A 17,491-nucleotide genomic window follows, 5' to 3' on the forward strand; every position below is an offset into this window, starting at 1 on the left:
TGGAAAGATGCTTAGCATCACTTGGCATCAGGGAAACACAAATCAAAACCATGCTGAGATACCACCTTGCACCTGTCAGAATGGCTAAAATTAACAACACAGGAAACAATAGGTGTTGGTGAGGATGCGGAGAAAGGGGAACCCTCTTGCACTGTTGGTGGAAATGCAAACTGGTGCAGCCACTCTGGAGAACGGTCTGGGTTCCTCAAAAAGTTAAAAATAGAACTACCCTACGATCCAGCAATTGCACTAGTAGGTATTTACCCAAAAGATACAAAAATACAGATTCAAAGGGGTACACGCACCCCGATGTTTGTAGCAGCAGTATCTACAATAGCCAAACTATGGAGAGAGCCCAAATGTACGTGGACTGATGAATAGATAAAGAAGATGTGGTATATATGTAAGATGGAATATTATTCAGCCATCAAAAATGAAAGCTTGCCATTCGCAAGGATGGGGGTAGAGCTAGAGTGTATTATGCTAAGTGAAATAAGTCAGTTAGAGAAAGATAAATACCATATGATCCCACTCATATGTGGAATTTAAGAAAAACAGATGAACATATGGGAAGGGGGAAAAGTAAAAAAGGAGAGAGAGAAACAAGCCATAAGTGACTTTTAATGATAGAGAAAAAACTGAGGGTTAATGGAGGGAAGGGGTTGGGGATGGGCTAATGGATGATGGGTATTAAAGAGGCCACTTGTTGTGATGAGCACTGGGTCTTGTAGGTAAGTGATGAATCACTGAATTCTACTCCGGTAACCACTATTGCACTGTATGTTAACTAACAAAATTTTAGATAAATAGATAGATAAATAAATAAATTAATAAATTAATTAATTAATTAATAATAATGTTTCACTTCTGTGAAAAAACAAAATAAATATAATTTGCTTTTGAAGTAACTTCAGAGCTAATTTTAAAAAGTCATGTAATTTTTTAAAAACATATATTTTTCGGGGCGCCTGGGTGGCGCAGTCGTTAAGTGTCTGCCTTCGGCTCAGGGCGTGATCCCGGCGTTCCAGGATCGAGTCCCACATCGGGCTCCTCCGCTGGGAGCCTGCTTCTTCCTCTCCCACTCCCCCTGCTTGTGTTCCCTCTCTCGCTGGTTGTCTCTCTGTCACATAAATAAATAAAATCTTTAAAAAAAAAACATATATTTTTCCCTCTACTGTGAATAGATTCTATCAACCAACACGTATCTAAATGGTTCAGTTTTGTAGTGATTTTCATAAGCCTTTTTAAACTCATAGAATATTTGTATAGTGGTAGAGATAAATACAGGAGAACTTGGGAGCTGAGTTTTCTTGAGTCACATGACATTGGACTCATTCATTTATTCATTAAGTCATCAAATATTTATAATGCACCTACTATGTGCTCCACTCTAGGTACTAATATAATGCCGAACAAGACAGACCGGGTCTTTCTTTCCTTTCAGTGTTTAGAGTCGAGGAGGATGTAACAATTATAAAGGAGGGAATAATTAGCTAATTTTTTTCATGAAGGCTATGGAAAAAACAAAATGGGTTAATGAGATAACAAGTAAATGATTGGAAATAAGTAACTAGTTCTATAGGGGTTGAAAAAACTTTTTGTGAGAGGGTGACATCTTTATTGATATCCAAATGATAAGGAAATAAGTGAGTCACTTTGAGAATGTGTGGAGGGAACCACGACTGCAAAGGCAGACAGTCCGAGCCAGCATTGGGGGTTGATCTAAGCAGTAGGAGAGGAAATGGCGGGAGTTTCCTGACAGGATTATCTATGGTAAATGATGCCAAATGGGTCTTGTAATAGGTAGCCTCCTAACATGACTCCCAATGACCCCTGTCTTGTGTAATTCCCTCCCCCTTGCTGTGGGATGGATCTGAAGACTTGTTTCTAATACATAGAACACAACAAATGCGATGGGATGCCACTTCTGAGATTAGGTTATAAAAGATCGTCACTTCCATCTTCCTGGCATTCCCCCCTGGCTCTTTCTGTCGGCTTGCCCAGATGGAGAAGGCTATCTGGCAAGGAAATGAGGGCAGCCTTTGGTCAACAGCCTACAGGAACTGAATCCTGCTGACAGCCACGCCAGTGAGCTTGGAAGTGGATCCTTCTCTTGTCAAGCCTTCAGATGAGACCTCGGCCCTGGCTGACACCTTGATTGCAGCCTCGTGAGACCCTGAGACCAAGGACTCAGCTACACTGCACCCAGGTTCCTGATTCACTGTGAGATAATAAATGGTGCTGTCTTAAGTCACTACATTTTGGAGTAATTTGTTATACCGCAATAGAAAACTAATTCAGCTCTAATGAAGCATTGACAAGATGCACGTGAGATTTACTGAACTCTGAAGCAGGCCGGATCTGCCCAGGCAGGCTGCACGAGTGATCTCTCTTCATCCATCAGGGACTGTAATTGGTGCTTGGAAGTGCCTGAAATCTGGGGCACAGGGCATTTCCTTCCAAACAGCTAGAATCCTCACTTGGGAGCCACTCTTAACATCTACACCTCTGCAATTTAGTGCTTGTAAGTTGGTAGAGATGAGAGACCCGTGAGATCTCTGCTCCCCACAAGAAAGTGAAATCACAAGGAAATACCATATTGGATATATCCCTTCAAAGCACTAAGGAACATGGTAAGAGGAAAATGTTTGTAGAAATAGAAGTTCCTCTGTGTGTGTGTGTGTGTGTGTGTGTGTGGTGTATGTCTGTGAAATTGTGTGTCTGAGAAGAAGAAATGGTGCGTCTGTGCGCGTCTATGTTTTTCACTGTTCTTCGAACACATTTAGCCTGCCTTTCCAACCACCCTCACTGCCAGATGTTGACATATAAATTCTGGCTTCAGAAATGAGAAGACCGATGTGGTAAGAAACAAATTTAGCTCCACAAGGCAGAGTCAAATCACCCCAAAGTAAGAAGTGACCCTTTTACCCAAAGATCCAAGCAGCACACTACCCTTGGCTGCAGGGCTGCCCAGGGAGCTGGTTAAGCTCGACATCTAACATGCATTTCTGGCTTTGGTATTGTTTCAATTACTAGACCGTTCACATCTCAGCTGACACATGCAATGAGGCTTGCTCCTTGCCTGGTACGTAATTTAAGGTAAAAAAGAAAAGAGGGTGTGTTTCATCATGGTCTATCATATCTTTGTCTTTTGTTCTGGGAGGTATTTGCATACCTAAAGGGAAATGGCCTCTTTAATTTCTTTCCCTTCTCCTAATCAGCTGAGGCCTATTAAGAAGCGCTCTGTATCCTGTAATCAGACAATTTATACAGCATGCACCCTTAGGCAACAGCTATTATAAACAAGCTGGAGAAATCCTTTACAATAAATGATTAGCATGGGAAGACACCATTCATAATTAATTTTTTTTCTGTTTTTGTTGGCAGATGGTCTGAGGCATCCAAGCATGGCCTATTGCCCGCGTCTTTATTCTGAATAGAGCAGGGCAGCCTTGGGAAAATGCTGGCCGCTCAGCCAGCTCCCTTGAAAAAAATAATATAACCCCTCCTCCCATCAGTGTTCAAGGCTTGTAAAAAGCTTTAGGAAAGGGTGTCTAATGGATCACAGGACCGTACCTACTGGTCCTTTCCCTGCCTTGTTAATTGCGAGCTGTTATAACCCTCTTGGTAGGTGGGTTGCATTAAGGGGCCCAGTTTTCCATCCCATTTGCCATGTAACTTTGTCATGCTCTCTGGCTCTGAGTCTGGAATCTGCCATGTGACTTGCTTTGGCCAATGGGATGTTAGCAACCATGATGCACACTGAGGCTTGAATCCCACTTTGTATGATTAGACTTGTTACCTCTTGCCCCCCACTGTGGCCACATGAACGGATATGTTTATGATGGGTGATGACAGACACATGGAATAGGGCGGTCAGTTCACTCATCTCCGCTGAGACCTTTCTTAGATGGGTCACAGGTAGTCACAACCAGACAGACACATGAGTGAGACCACCCAAGATCAGCTGAGCCCGGTCCAGATCAATTCAACCCTGTAGACTTGTTAGCTCAGGAAGGTCTTACTGTGGTATGCTAGGGAAGTTTTATGGGTTTTAATTACATAGCATTATCATGGCAGTAGATAATCGACATGGCTCCCAAACTGATAGATAATCTCTTTGGAAGATAGGAATCTCCTGTAGAAAACTAGGACTTGGAGACCCATAAGTCTAAGTCTTCATGCATCCGTGAAGATTGTGTTGTTCCCAAGAGACCCTAACTTCGACTGATCGTGTTGCTCACAAGAGACCCTAACTTCAACTGGACTAGTGATATGTGAGTGTACAGAGAAACATGCGTATTCACACAGATTCCTCAAGGAGTCGGTGAGGAAGGTTGCCACAATGTCACCCAAAGGTCGACTTGGGAAGAGAATAGGATTTTCTGATGTTCATCTAACTCCCCACTATTCTTCAAGATAAGTGTCCTAAATTCTCAACATCCGGGTGCTCATTTTACCATTTCTTTATAATTTTTTTTTTGCTTTTTGTCAAGCTTTACTGAGGTACAATTGACAACTTGTAAAATATTTCAAGTGTACAATGTAATGAATTGATACACCTGTATGTTGTGAAAGACCCCTCCCCCCCGAGTTAACACATCGATCACCTCACATATGTACTTACATTTTATGTGTGGGTGAGAGCATTGAAGCTCTACTCTTAGTAAATTTCAGTTACACACTACAGCGTTATCAACTATAGTCACCAGATGATACATTAGATCTTCAGATCTAATTTATTTTATAAATGAATGTTGTACCCTTTTCCCAATCTCGCCCTATTCTCCCCCTCCCCCACTCCTTGCAACCACTTTTCTACTATTTCTATAAGTACAACTTTTTTTTTTTTCTTTTTTAGATTCCATTTATAAGTGATACCATGCCACAGTTGTCTTTGTCTGTCTGGTTTATTTCACTTAGCATAATGCCTTCCAGATTCATCCATGTTGTCACAAATGACAAGATTTCCTTCTTTTTTTTTAGTGCTGAATAACAACTCATTATATATGAAATACATATATCTCACAATTCCTTCACACATTTATTTATTTATTTGTGGACGCTGAAGTTGTGTCTCTACCTTGGCTATTGTGAATTATACTGCAATAAACGTGAGAGGACAGGTATCTCTTCAAGATAGTGATTTCGTTTCCTTTGGCTATACACCCAGAAGTGGGATTCCTGAGTCATATAGTTTTATTTTTAGTTTCTTGAGGAAGCTCTGTAGTGCTTTCCATAAGGGCTGTACCAGTTTACAACCCCAACAGTGTACAAGGGTTCTCTTTTCTCCACATCCTAGCCAGCATTTGTTATCTCTTGTCTTTTTGATAATAGACCTTTTAACAGGTGTAAGGTGACAACTTATTTGGTTCTGATTTGCATTTTCCTGAGGATTAGTGATGTTGAATCCCTTTCCATGTATCTGTTGTCCATTTGTATGTCTTCTTTGGAGAAATGTCTATTCAGTCCCTTTGCCCATTTCTTGATTGTTTTGCTACTGAGCTGTAGAAGTTCCTTGTGTGTTTTGGATATTAATCCCTCATCAGATATGTGGTTTGCAAATATTTTCTACCATTCCATAGTTGTCTTTTCATTTGGTTAATGGTTTACTTTGCTGTACAGAAGCTTTTTAGTTTGATGTCGTTCCATTTGTTGATTTTCTGCTTTTGTATTGTATTTGCTTTTGTTGTCAAATCCAGAAAAATCATTGCCGAGATCAAAGTCAAAGAACCGTCCCTTATGTTTTTCTTCTGAGAGTTTTAGGTTTCAAGTCTTACCTTCCTGTCTAATACATTTGGAGTTGATTTTTGTATGTGTTGTAAGATAGAGGTCCAGTTTCATTCCTTTGCTTGATTGAAGAAACTATCTTTTTCCCATTGTGTATTCTTAGCTTTTTTGTTGTAAATTAATTGACCATATATGTGTGGGTTTATTTCTGGATTTTCTATTCTGTTCCATTCATCTATATTTCTTTTTGTATGCCAATACCATACTATTTTTATTACTATAGCTTTTAATATAGTTTGAAATCAGAAACTATGTTGCCTTGAGCTTTTTCTCAAGATTGCTTTGGCTATTCAGGGTCTTTCATGGTTTCATACAGGTTTTAAGATTTTTTTTTTCTATTTCTGTGCAAAAATGTCATTTGCATTTTAACAAGTATTGCACTGAATCTGTAGATCACTTTGGGACATTTTAACAACACAAGTTTGTCCTATCCATGAACATGGAACATCTTTTCATTTATTTGTGTCTTCTTCTTCTTCTTCTTTTTTTTTTTAAGATTTTTATTTATTTATTTGACAGAGAGGGAGACAGCCAGTGAGAGAGGGAACATAAGCAGGGGGAGCGGGAGAGGAAGAAGCAGGCTCCCAGTGGAGGAGCCTGACACAGGGCTCGATCCCAGAATGCCGGGATCATGCTCTGAGCTGAAGGCAGACACTTAACGACTGAGCCACCCAGGCGCCCCTATTTGTGTCTTCTTCAATTTCTTTCATTAATGCCTTATAGTTTTCAGTGTTAAAATCTTTCATCTCCTTGGTAAAATTTATTCTTAAGTATTATAATTTTTTCTGATGCAATTATAAATAGAATTGTTTTATTAATTTCTATTTCTGATAGTTTGTTGATGGCACATAGAAATGCAACTGATTTTTGTATATTGATTTTGTATCCTGCAACTTTACTGAAATTGTTTATTAGTTCTAACAGTATTTTGGTTAGGTCTTTAAGGTTTTCTATATTTAATATGTCACCTGCAAATAGAAACTATTTTGCTTCTTCCTTTCTGATTTGAATGCTTTATATTTCCTTTTTCTTCCCTGACTATGATGTTAATTGTGGGCTTGTCATTCATGGCCTTTATTATGTTGAGTTCCATTCCCTCAATACCCAGTTTGTTGTGTTTTTGTCATGAAAAAATGTTGAATTTTGTCAAATGCTTTTTCTGCATCTGAGATGATTATTTATCCTTCATTTTCTTAATATGAGGTATCATATTGATTGATTTGCAGATGTTGAACCATCCTTGTACCCCTGAAATGAATCTCACTTGATATTTTAAACAATACATTTTGATGTATTGTTGAATTTTGTTTGCTAATATTTTGTTGAGGATTTTTACATCTACGTTCATCAGGGTATTGGCCTGTAATTTTCGTTGTTTTGTAATGTCCTTATCTAGCTTTGTATCAGGGTAATGCTGTCCTCATAAAATGAATCAAGAAGTGTTTCTTCATCTTCTATTTTTTGGAAGAGTTTGAGATGGATTGGTATTAGTTCCTCTTAAATGTTTGGTAGAATTCACTGGTGAAGCAATCTGGTCCTGAAATTTTCTTTTGTCGGAGGTTTTTTCTGATTCAATCCCCAGACTAGTAATTGGTCTATTTGGATTTTATATTTCTTTATGATTCATCTTGGTGGATTGTATATTTCTAGAAATTTATCCATTTCTTCTAGATTGTCCAATTTGTTGGTATGTAATTGTTCATAGTAGTCTCTTAGAATCCTTTGTATTTCTGTCATATCAACTGTAATGTGTCCATTTTTATTTACAATTTTATTTGAGCCCTCTCTCTTTTATTCTTGGTAAGTCTAGCTAAAGGTTTGTTTTATTTATCTTTTTAAAAAAAACTAGCTCTTAATTTTATTGATATTTTCTATTGTCTTTATAGTCTCTACTTCATTTATTTCCATTCTGATCTTTGTTATTTCTCTCTCTCTCTCTCTCTCTTTTTTAAAGATTTACTTATTTTGAGAGAGTGAGAGAGCACATAAGCAGGGGGAGGGGAAGAGGGAGAGGGAGAGAATCCTCAAGCAGACTCCCCTCTGAGCATGTAGCTGATGACGGGCTGATCCCAGGACCCTGAGATCTTCACCTGAGCTGAAATCAAGAGTTGGCCACTTAATGATTGAGCCACCCAAGTGCCCCGGATCTTTGTTATCTCTTCTCTTCTGCTAATTGTGTGCTTGTTTATTCTCCTTTTTTTAGTCTTGAGTTTATAGTTAGGTTGTTTATTTGAGACTTTTTTGTTTTTCTTGATGTAGGCTTTTATTGCTATAAACGTCCCTCTTAGAACTGCATTTGCTGCATCCCATAAGTGTTGGTATGTTGTGCTTTCATTTTCATTTGTTTCAAGATTTTTTTTTTATTTCTATTTTGATTCCTTCTTTGGCCCATTGGTTGTTTAGGACCATGTTTAATTTCCAGATATGTATGAATTTTGTAGTTTTCTTCTCATGATTGATTTCTTGTTTCATACCCTTGTAGTCAGAAAAGATGCTTGATATAATTTCAATTTTTAAATTTATGAAGACTTGTTTTTTGCCTAGCATATGATCTGTCTTTAAGAATGTTCCATTTGCATTTGAGAAGAATTGTATTCTGCTGCTATTGGATGGAATGTTCTGCATAGGGCTCTTAGGTCCAGCTGGTTTAACTGTAGTTTGAGTCTGATGTTTTCATATTGATTTTCTCTCTGGGGAATGTATGCATTGTTGAAAGTGGAATGTTGAACTCTTCTGTTATTGTAGTGCTATCAATTTCTCCTTTTAGATCTGTTATGTATTTAGGTGCTCCTGTGCTGGGTGCATAAATATTCACAAATGTTATATTCTCTGGATGAATTCACCCCTTTATCATTACATAATGACTTTCCTTTTCTCTTGTTACAGTCTTTAAGTTAAAGTCTATTTTCTCTGATATAAGCATAGTTACCACTGTTTCTTTGGTTTCCATGTTCATGGAATTTCTGTTTCCATTTCTTCTCTTTCAGTCTATGTGCTTCTTTAGAGCTGCAGTGAGTCTCTTGTAGGCAGCATATTGTTGTCTTCTTAAATCCATTCAGCCACTGTATGTCTTTTGATTGGAGATTTAGTCCATTTCCATTTAAAGTAACTAGGGTAGGCATGGACCTACTCTTGCCATTTTGTTCATTGTTTTCTGGTTGTTTTGTGATCCCTTCTTCCTCAATTTCTCTCTCTCTCTCTCTCTTTTTTTTTTTTTTTTTTTTTTTGTGGTGTGATGATTTTCTGTAGTGGTATGATTTAATTATTTTCTCTCTATATATTCCTTTATCTTTCATTTATCTATTATAGGCTTTTGCTTTGTGGCTACTATGAGTTTCACAGAAAACATATTTATAAAGTTCTTTTAAAGCTGATTACAATTAAACTTTGAATTCATACAAAAGTTCTGTATTTTTATACTTTCTTCCCATATTTCATGTTTTTAACGTCACATTTTGCATCTCTCTACCTTGCGTATTCATTAACAAATTATTGTAGTTATAGTTATTCTTAATACTTTGTCTTTTAATCTTCATACTAGAGTTAGAAGTGGTTTACTCAGCACCATTACGTTAATGTGTCTGAATTTAACTATATATTTACCATTATTAGTGGGTTTTATGCTTTCATCTTTTCCTGTTTTTAATTAACATCTTTTTGTTTCAGGTGAAAGAACTCCCTGCTAATTTATTGTCAATGAACTTTTTCAGCCTTTGTCTCTTTATCTCTCTAGTTCTGAAGGATGATTTAGCTGGATACAGTATTCTTGGTTGGTAGATTTTTCTTTCAGCATTTTTGAATATAGCATCCCACTTCCCCATGGCCTGCAAGGTTTCTGTTGAGAAAATCTGCTAATAGTCTTATGGGTATTCCCCTGTACAACATATCACATTGCTTTTCTTTTGCTGCTTTTAAGATTCTTTCCCTTTGACAATTTTTTAAGTAATTTGTCTCAGTGTGGCTGTCTTTGGATTCAACTTATTTGTTCATTTATGGGCTTCCTAGGCCCGGATGTCTGTTTCTTTCCCCAGGTTAGGGAAGTTTGTAGTCATCATTTCTCTGAATAAGCCGCTGTCCCCTTCTCTCTCTTCTCCTTCTGGGACTCTTAAAGTGAGTACTTTGGTCCATATGATGCTGTCTGATCAATCCCTTAAACTATCTTCACTTCTTTTCATTTCTTTTTTCCCCCTTTTGCTCCTGTGATTATTGGATGAATCCCACTGGCTTGTCTTTGAGTTTGCTGAGCCTATATCTTAAAAAATGGAAAAAATAATGTATCTTGTTTTACATTTAAACGTTAAATACAGCAATTTGCTAACTCTTAGAATGAACATGGAATGAATTAAGGGATAGAATTTTTGCCATAATTTTTTTTCAATAAGATCTTTTTCCTAACCATTAACTTGTATTAAAATGTCATCAGGGCACCTGGCTGGCTCAGTTGTGAAGCGTGTGACTCTTGATCTTGGGGTCCTGAGTTCAAGTCCCATGTTGGGTGTAGAGATTACTGAAATAAATAAACTTTTTAAAAACAAAATATCATAAAAAAGTCATTTCTTTTGGAGTGGAAATATTTGAAAGCTGATCCTATCTTCTCCTTGTTGTAGTTTGTTTGTTAAACCCTCTCTATTGAGTTTTGTTCAATTATATTCTTAAGCTCTGTAATTTCTGTTTGGTACTTTTTAAATATTTTCTATCTCTTTGTTGAAATTCTTACTTGTTCATTCAGTGTCTCCAAAGATTTCTATTAATTTTTGGAGCAAGTCTTTATTCTTATAACAATTCTATGACAAATGTAGGATATGGTTGGTTTTCATTTGGTTGTAACTGACATAAAATCTGACTCAACATAGCTTAGAATTTGTACTAGAAATGGCTTTATACATGAAATGATCCAAGAGTCAGGTGACATGACTCGGATTCGTCATACTTCCTCTGGTGAGGTTCCAGATCTCCAAGCTCCTCTCTTTGTAATAAAGAGTTCTACTAGCTCCAAACTTTAGACCCTCATGGAACCATGCCAAGTGGAGAAGACTTTATGCCCTTGCTTTACCCAGCCTGAGCTTTACTTCTATGGAATTGTGCCATTGGTGTGCTGGGGCCAGCACACATGGTATAAATCCCTTTCCAGCTCCAAGTTCAGGGACATCATGTTGGTAGCTCAAAGTCAGCCATGGTGGGAAATTACACTGCAGAAATTGGCAATGCGACAAATCAACACGTTAATTACTCACAGAGCCAGTTGTTACGCATTTACCAACACACCTCTTTTTGTACCCAGCTTTTAATCAGTCACTAGAAAGATGGGCTTAACCTATTAATTGGTCTTCTTAGGTTCTTAAAAAGGGGGGGTCAGTCTCACTCGACTTATATGCCTAAAAATAAGGTAGGATGATGACTCAAAATATAATCAGGGCACATTTACCAAAAAAGAGGGGCAGAAGATGCTAGCCTCAAACAATAAGTATTCTATGTAGAAGCCAAAAATACTGGTTTCATTTTTCAGATGAGAAAGCTGAGATATAATCGGTGCTCAAGGTTTCATGCAAGGAAGTGCTATATCTGGTACTAGACCCCAATTCTTCTGAGTTGGCAAATTGAATGTTGTTTTTCCTAGACTTTACTCTTCTTACCTGATCTTCCAAAGGTCCACCCAAGCTGGAGATAATCAAGCCTGGGAATGATGTGATTAATTTCCTACCACTTTCTTTACCAAGTGATATGCAAAAAGCAGGGGATATCACTGGCGAATGACGGAGTAGTCCTCTGCCTGCGTTTCTCCACTGACATTGAACTCAGACCAGCTTTCCCTCTTCTTTCTCATTTTCCTGCAAGTCCTCTGTCCAGTGTAGGTTTAGATATATATATATATGTCCTTCTCTCCAGGAGATGATCTGATTTGGCAAATTTGTTTGGAAAGGGAAAGAAACAGGCATTGGGACTGGTCTCCATGAGTAAAGTGAATGTTGTATTCTGGGAAGAGCCAGCTTGTTCCTAGGGAATGTAATTTTTAAAATGAAATTGGCATTGGATTTACCTTTGGTAGCTGGGTTCCAAAGTTCTCTTCTATTAAGTTATTCTTGACCATGAAGTAAGTGAACATTGTTGGCAGGAATGGAGAATTTGCTGCACTATGTGGCCACTCATCATTTCTTGCCCTGGCAGAAATTGTTTATCAGTTTGGACACTGACACAGCTCAGAACTGGGCTAAGACTTCTCGAGTTGATTCTCCAGGCAACCACTACCACTGATCATGGTGATAAAAACTGTTCCAGCTTCTTTTGCTTTTATGGTCTGTACTTTACAATTAACTTTTGATATATTTACTACCATTTGAATTTTTGTAGCATTTGATAACGTAGCACTTGGTCATATTGTTATATTATCCTTTTCTGGATTCCTATGGGTAAAACACTGTTTCTCCCAAACAGTTTAAGTTCCCAGGGTGCTTGAATTGTGTTTTGTACCACTTTGTAATCTTCCTAATGTCAAGATGGGTACAGACTAGGTGCTCAATAAATACTTGGTTGATTAATTACCTAAGGAATTAGGATTAATCACCTAAGGGAACCCTTGGTTGATTAACCCAAGGAATCCAATAGACTGGAGGGCTAGAAACACTTTTGCTTGCATGGAACTATCAAAGTAAAGCTTTGGAGTATAGGTAGTTTAAGTCGACTTGCAAACCTTTATTACCTGCTCAGAGTTTATGAAAACCTTTACGGTAGGCACTGGAATGTATTGGTAATTAACGTGGTCTTTACCCTTAGGGAGTTTATGATTCAGTATCAGAGACAAGAAGGATATGCACAATCATCAGAAATGTAGAAATACGAAAGTGCCTTGGAGGGAAAGGATTGAGATTGGTGGAGTGGGCTGGTGTAACAGCTGAGCACTTGAAGTGGAAAGGGGCAGTGAAATGGAAGGTTATTCTATGAAGTTGCCCTCTAAGACGTCAAAAAGAAATTTAATGCCAACGGAATAGAAAATACTCTTTTGGAATTACACTGCCCTATTTAATAGACCTTTGACTTTACAAAAAAAATTACTAATGCCCGAGTACAGTACATTTCCATCTTGGGTATTCCTTTCTTATTCACTCATTCAAATTTGCCATAAATGTTTCTTTGGGCTTTCATATTTTTGTCACATTTGTTGGCACTGATTTTTTTTTTTTTTTTTATTCAACAGAGATAGAGACAGCCAGCGAGAGAGGGAACACAAGCAGGGGGAGTGGGAGAGGAAGAAGCAGGCTCATAGCGGAGGAGCCTGATGTGGGGCTCGATCCCAGAATGCCGGGATCACGCCCTGAGCCGAAGGCAAATGCTTAACCGCTGTGCCACCCAGGCGCCCCTGTTGGCACTGATTTTTAAGCAATGGAACATCTTGGGCCAAATGTGTGGTTAAACTGTGGCCCCCTAAGCCTGACCCACTTGACTGCCTGCAGCTTACCATGCGCAGCGCCCGCCCTGCTCTATCCAGATGCCCTCCTTCCACCTGCCCTGCTTCACCCAGATTCGCTCATGAGAACGACCCTCAGGCTGAGGAGATGTTTTGCCCCCAAATGCAGAAAGCTGGGGTACCTGGGTATTTGCATGCCCTGTGGGTCAGCCCTCAGCTGACTGGGACAAGTGTGTGGGATCCTGGACCCTTTGACTCTTATAGGAACAACACACTCCCAGGCATCCCCCTCTAGGATCAGACTCAAGTTGGGACTTTGCCTGAAGTCATACCTTAGTGTATGTTTTTTTTCCCCCTTCCTGTCCTGCTGCCCCCACTTTCTTGACAATTTCTAAAAGGAGAAATTATTTGGATCAAATACTTATGCACAAACATCATGCCAGGGTCTGCCTCTGGGGGCCCTAACCCAACACACGCACTGTTTCTCCAAGTGCCAGCTATAGGCTAAGAGGCTTCTTTTTTTTTTTTTTTTTAAAGATTTTGTTTATTTATGTGACAGAGAGACAGCCAGCGAGAGAGGGAACACAGCAGGGGAGTGGGAGAGGAAGAAGCAGGCTCCCAGCGGAGGAGCCCGATGTGGGACTCGATCCCAGAACACCGGGATCACGCCCTGAACCGAAGGCAGACGCTTAACGACTGCGCTACCCAGGCGCCCAGTCTAAGAGGCTTCTTAAACAGCGTATTCCAAGTTCTCATGCTACTCATTTTAAAACAGAATTTTGGGGGTTTTTTTTCTCAAATATAAAATATTGATTAATGGATATTCAACAAAGCTATAATTATAGAGTTTATTATTATACGGTTGATTCTTTTAAGCAACTACACATTGGTCAAATATTTAGGGATGGGGATTATAAGGAGGGATACAAACATACCCTAGGCAGCCTGGTGTCGATGTCTATTACGTGATTGAATGCTCTCACTCCAGAGCTGACACTGTTGTTCTTCACCGACAGCATTTTTATTTTGGGTAGTGTCTGTGCACAAATCTCTTTCCAATAATGATTTTTCCTTATTGTTTTCTGTAGGATTCACTCTGGAAGCCACTAAGTTCAGTGGTTTTCAACTTTATTTTGCTTTTAAACCTATTTTAAGCAACGAAACCCTCTAATGGAAGGAATAGGCTGCAGCCCGGTATGTAATACAGATAAGCCCAGAGCTGGCCCTCTGATGCGGGCGGAGAGCCTGGGACCCCCCACCTGCTTCTGTTCCTTCACACTGCCCTCGCGCTGCAGAAGCAGTCAGGAAATGACTGGCCAAGTCCCAGATTTCACTTTACAGGTGGAGAAACCAAAGCCCTGAAAGGTTGAGGACTTGCCCAAGGCCACATAAGCAGTATTGGGCAGCACCCAGTGTTAAATGCGATTTTCTACATTCTCGGATCAGACCTGCTTCCACTAACTTCTATTTGTTATCGAAAGGAGATTAATTATCCTGTTATCTCAGGGGTCTCCTAGAGTTCTATGTGAGTGGAAGAGAAAAAGATAGATGGGCTTCTTTTTTTTTCTTCGCTAGGTCACTTGCTTGGTACCATCCTGTGGACTCCGCTTTTTGGGACTAGAAAGTGGTTTCAGCTTGTCTGATCTATTTACAAAAGTATTGCAACTACTCTAAAAGTGTCCGGATGAAATGCTCTTCCCCTGGTGCAGAAGACTTCGTATGAACCCAGGATTTAGAATTGTGTGAGAATAGTTCACTGGGCTTAGGACAGAACAAAGAGTCAAATCCAACAGCAGGAATAACCAAGAAAGACTTTACTTCCTTGTCAAAGCGGCAGATCTCAGTCCCTGAGCCCACGGTTTCCTGTCAGCTAGCTGTCCTTCCAAGGTCCTAGTGGGATGTGTGTCCATCCATTCTCATTCCTTACCCGGCCTTCTGCTGCAGGGAGGAGTCACACTGGGTCAGCCCCAAAGAGAGTGTCCCTGCTGATCCCCTGTGGCTTTCTCTGATCGTTAGCCAAACTAGAGGACTTCTCCCTTGCCATAAGCTGCTGGAGGTTTGGATGGGCTGAATTTTACACAAGGGCTTCATTCCTGAAACAAACAAATAATGCAACTAGGCACTTGGGGATAAAGGAACAGGGGCTCCCTTGGCTGACTTGGGAATGGGGGCTATCGTCGCTCAGGGAAACAGCAGTCAGGGGAGGTTGTGGGAGGCAGGAACTGGGTCCAAGGTGGCTCTCTGGATCTCAGTAGAAGGATCTGGGGAATCTCTCTTCAGATTCTCAGCTGTGCTGCCCACTGGTCTGTGCCTTTTCTGGCCTCTCCCCACTCTCCCTACTCACTACTCCATACGTGCGTCCTCCACTTGGTCTTGCACATGGCTCTTGAGGGTACGGCCTCTGCTTGCAGCATTGACCTGCAATCCCACTTTCTGGAAACGAAGTTCTATTTAAACACAGAAGGACTCGTTCTTCAAAGGAGCCCTCGGCAAAGTAAAGTGAAGAGCCCTTTGGGGAACCAAGCCTTCCGTGGGGGGGAGGGGGTTAGTGATTTTGATGTGGCTCCAAGTGGGACACACGTGTACCCCAAAGAAGGCTCGGTGAGGCCCAGGTGATGGCCGTGGAAGTGAATGAACACTTGGGGTACAGAAGAGACATCTGAGGGCAGTCTTCCATAAAGGAAGTATGGGGTCAAGAATAAAAAGCCCTGGATAAAGAGTCAGGAGACCTGGGTTCTCAAATCAGCTCCTCTGGACCTCCTAAACCATGAGCGTGTTACTGGGTCTTCTGGAAGAATTGTGCGCAAGGAATGAGGGGTGGTCTCCCTAGTCTCTCTCATCTTTCTCTTCCCCCCTGCACTTCTGTGATGATGAGCGTTTTTGGTCCATCACATCATGAGAGCAGATCTGACATCCCTAACTCTACCAAATTAAAAAGATTTTCCACATGATTACACTTCGGGTACCAAGTGCCAATCACTTGAGAAGTCTCAGACGAGACATCCATTAGAGCAGACAGAGGCTGATTCGTGGCTCCTTAAAGAGTGTCCACCCACACAAGCAAGCTTTTTCTTTGAAGGCATTCTTTTAAAAGAAACACACACATGCACACCCCCCATGAGGTGTAGCTCCTCCATTGGCCTGAACTTCAAGCTTCTCATTTTTATTGAGGCAAAAGTCCAATGCAAGGTACAAGGGGTCTAGAGAAGACCCTCATTGATGTCTCAGTTCCTGAGTTTTGGTGGAAGCCTGGCTCTTTGCTCCCTGACTCTGGAAGAACTTTGTTAAGTAGGCCCTGGCCTGAGCCCTGACTTTATTCTCCTTGTGACTTAGTGAAAGTTGTATGAAAGGAGAAGTCACCTGAGCATCCCTAAGAGATGGGGGCTGATGCTCTAGCTGGGTTATTCTAGAAGGGCTTTAAGAGATGGGGGCTGATGCTCTAGCTGGGTTATTCTAGAAGGGCTTTAAGAGATGGGGGCTGATGCTCTAGCTGGGTTATTCTAGAAGGGCTTTAAGAGATGGGGGCTGATGCTCTAGCTGGGTTATTCTAGAAGGGCTTTAAGCCTAATGAGAGGAGTGGGTGAAAACACCGTGGGAACCATAGAACTCAGAACAGAGAAATGGATTTCCTCTTCATGAGACAAAAGAGTGACGGCCTCTGTGGGGAGGCTAAGGCTCGTGGAAGGTTGAACAGGGAAGCATTCTGAGGTTTGCAAACTCCTCCTGCTGTTAGAGAAAGACCAGCTCCCTCAGCCTGGAGAAGTGCCAAGCCAGAGGGGAGAGGGCAACCTGGAACCTCAGCTGCGTCCAGCTCTACGCAAAACCAGTCAAGAACCTTCCCTGCTCTGAGGGCCCTTAGAAGCCACTGTCTCCACTCCTTTCTTTGACTGAAACACAGAGAAGGAAAGAGACACCTGCAAAGCTGCGTACGCATCCATGGTGAGGCCAGGGCTAGAACCCTACGAGATGCTTCTTACTAAAAATGAATTTTTGGGGGCGCCTGGGTGGCACAGCAGGTGGGCGTCTGCCTTCGGCTCAGGGCGTCATCCCGGCGGTCCGGGATCGAGTCCCACGTCGGGCTCCTCCGCTGGGAGCCTGCTTCTTCCTCTCCCACTCCCCTGCTTGTGTTCCCTCTCTCGCTGGCTGTCTCTATCTCTGTCGAATAAATAAATAATAAAATCTTTAAAAAATAAATAAAATAAAAATAAAAATGAATTTTTGCTTTAGATCTGAGAAGGACAAATCTCTGATTTACAAACCCAGAGAAAGAATGAATCCCTCTTGGTTGAATCATTATTA

This window comes from Ursus arctos, unplaced genomic scaffold (assembly GCF_023065955.2).
Source record: "Ursus arctos isolate Adak ecotype North America unplaced genomic scaffold, UrsArc2.0 scaffold_19, whole genome shotgun sequence".
NCBI lineage: Eukaryota > Metazoa > Chordata > Mammalia > Carnivora > Ursidae > Ursus > Ursus arctos.